A 3,003-nucleotide genomic window follows, 5' to 3' on the forward strand; every position below is an offset into this window, starting at 1 on the left:
GCAGTTGCTGAAAGGAAGTAGGAGTCTGATGCGACTGCTGAAAACCCATTGGGTTAAAACCCATTTGAGAGCGAGACGGTTGAGGACATACGGGTTGGGTTGGAGCTGCATCATTCATCTCAACATCCATTGGTTCCCGACGTTCACGTGACATTTGTTGAGTCAACGTCTGTATTTGTTTCTGTAACTCAACAACTGTTTCCCGTAAGTCCGATTGATCAGCAGTTGCAGGTTGTGAGCGTCGTCCTGATGATTGGCCTTTCAACTTGCGACCCACTCCTCGTTGATGGCCACGCCTCTCTCCAAGTGTTTTCCGAAAAATCTCAAGTTCTGAAACTTGTGAAGATTCAGGAGCACTATTTCGAGTTGTCAACATCTCTTCCTATAATATAAATAAGTTAGAAATCAAGCAAAGTTACAATTATTTGAAAATATTTAAAAGTTATTATTTTATATATCTTACATATTTATTTTTGGCAGCCTCATTGATGAAGGTGTTGGTGTCTTTCTTAGTATGACATTCTTTCCAAGTCTCAATGTAACCCTTTCCTTGCTGATAAATATAACTTGTTAGAAAATTATATATAAAGTAAACTTTGTAAAATAGAAATTTAATATATTAACTTACTTTTTGACGAAGAATCTCAGCCATAGTTACCGACCCTGTTGTTGAAGAGAATTTCATCTTCTGTCGATTGATAGAGTTTTGCTTCGACCGTTGAATGAAATCAGGAGTTGTGAACAATTCACATATTAGTCGCCATTGGTCTTCATTAAGTTTATTGGGAGGGTTCTTCACTGCATTTTCAAAGTCTTCTGGGTTTTTGTAATATTCTCTGAAGTGTTGCAATCTAATATTCTTTCGTGTTTTGTACTTCTCGGCCATCTCAGCTATCGAAATAGCTACTAACTTTGGATGACTGTCCAACTGGTAATAATGCTGCATATGACAAAAATAAATTAAAATAACATGGTAATAATCACATTTATTAGTGTAGATAAATTAATAATTATTTACCCGAAGCTTGGTTAAGATGAGGTGTTCGTACTGCTCCAGGACATTTGCCCAACTTCGATGATGTCGAGGCACATGCAGTGCAACCTCTCGCCCTACCAATCGAGGAAAAGCTTTACTCTCCAAGCCTACTATTTTGTTCGAGACACTGTCAACTTCTAATGGCAACGGGCCAGTAGAGTTTTTTCTTCTCTCTTCTAACTTTACTAAAACATTCCTCCCACGACCTTTTCTCGCGTCACCACCTATGTTGCCATCAAAAATGTATATGTGTGAATAGTTGAATTAAAAAATCAAACACTTGGATAGAAAAATAACAAAAATACCTGAAGCCTCGCACGCAGTCGGTACCCTAGTAGGATCTAATGGGTCATCCCCGCCACCATCTCCACCATGATAGTTAGCAACATCTGCTGACATTTTATGCTAAAAATAGAATAATAAAATCGTATGAGTCCTTACTTAAGAGAATACGAACAACTCATTAACTCTTAAATTTGTTCTTTTACAATAATTTGTTGAGACAAAAGGATTAAAAAAATATAACTACTCATCAATACAAACAGTACTAAAATCCATTATTCACAATCATCATCACTAATGAAATGCAAATTTGTTGCGGGCGCTTCTTCAATTTCATCTTCAAGATGATCAATAAGCAAATCATCCTCCAGGTCTTCTGCAATTTCTTCATCTTCATCATCCCTACTATCATCAACATTTGCAACCATCTCAGAACTTTGAGGGACATCCACAATTGTTGGAGAATCATTAGTTCGTTGGACATTCAACTCCCCCAAATCCACTGATAGTGTAAAATTTGATGAGTTTGTGTCATGTACAACATCAACATCATCTGTCTCATTAGAAGCATCCAAAATATTTTCCCAAACTTGGCGGTGATGGACATTATGAACAACTCTCTAATTACGACCTCTAACTAGATCATCCACAAAGAAAACTTGCTTAGCTTGACTGGCAAGAATGTACGGATCATCTTTGTACCATACACCACTAACATTTATGCTAGTGATATTATTTTCGATAATGATTTTTTTCTTTCTCGGATCTGTGTTGAACCACTTACACCGAAATAATACAACTGAATATGCACCACTAAAGGACAAATGCAATATTTCTTGAAGTTCCCCAAAATAGTCAAAATCTTCTGTCCCTGCAACGGACACCCCACTATTTTGAGTGTTACGGTCTTTATCTCGACTGTGTACAACAAATCGAACTCCATTCACTATACATGCCGGATATGAATACACAACGAGATCAGAGCCAGCTGCTAAAGCTAGCAATTCGTCACTGTGTTCTAAAGACCCGAGCTTATACAAATCAAAAATCTGAAAAACACGCATAACAATCAAGATTTGAGAGAGTTGATAATTTAGATTAAGTAAATAGAACGAAAAGGAATACTTGCACACCTTCTTATGAAACCACGAAGGAAATTCTTTTTTGTGTAAAAGATTATGGTTGGCATTCGGGTCCCTCTGTGCGATTATTTCAAGGTGCTCTCTATTAAAAGAAAAAAAAAATTATTACAAATTTAGCTAGATAGAATAATATAAATTATTCATTAAGCATTATGTAATAATTTTGATTAACGTGTTAGTCTGCCACCAACGACATAGTCGTTGGGGCATGTCGTTGGGGACAATTTTGGGGGGAAAATTGCCGCCCAAATTAACGGCTCCTTTTCAAAAACTTCTCCCACATTCCCAACGACAATGTCGTTATTGAATAGTTTTTCAATAACGACATTGTCGTTATTGAAAAGAAAAAGTCGTTTTTAATTATTTTTAAAAAAAAAAAATTGAAAAGCTTTCCCAACGACATTCAAATGTCGTTATTGATACCTTCATTTTTAATGAGGACTTTTAGGCGTTGGTAATAGTGGCGTTGGTATTGACCATAATTCTTGTAGTGATTCCGTAAAAAATACAAAAAAAAAAAAATATTTTAAAGTATAAAAATAA

The 3,003-nt window shown here is 35.9% G+C and overlaps 1 long non-coding RNA gene across 1 annotated transcript; it reads right to left on the reverse strand.

Moving 5' to 3' along the window:
- Nucleotides 1–336: 336 nt before the first annotated feature.
- Nucleotides 337–814, reverse strand: LOC133038537 (uncharacterized). Its single transcript, XR_009688058.1, has 3 exons — nucleotides 629–814; nucleotides 464–553; nucleotides 337–382 (listed from the first exon to the last, which is right to left on the reverse strand). It is a non-coding gene; the product is annotated as an uncharacterized LOC133038537 (long non-coding RNA).
- Nucleotides 815–3,003: the final 2,189 nt, after the last annotated feature.

Source organism: Cannabis sativa, chromosome 5, assembly GCF_029168945.1.
Source record: "Cannabis sativa cultivar Pink pepper isolate KNU-18-1 chromosome 5, ASM2916894v1, whole genome shotgun sequence".
NCBI lineage: Eukaryota > Viridiplantae > Streptophyta > Magnoliopsida > Rosales > Cannabaceae > Cannabis > Cannabis sativa.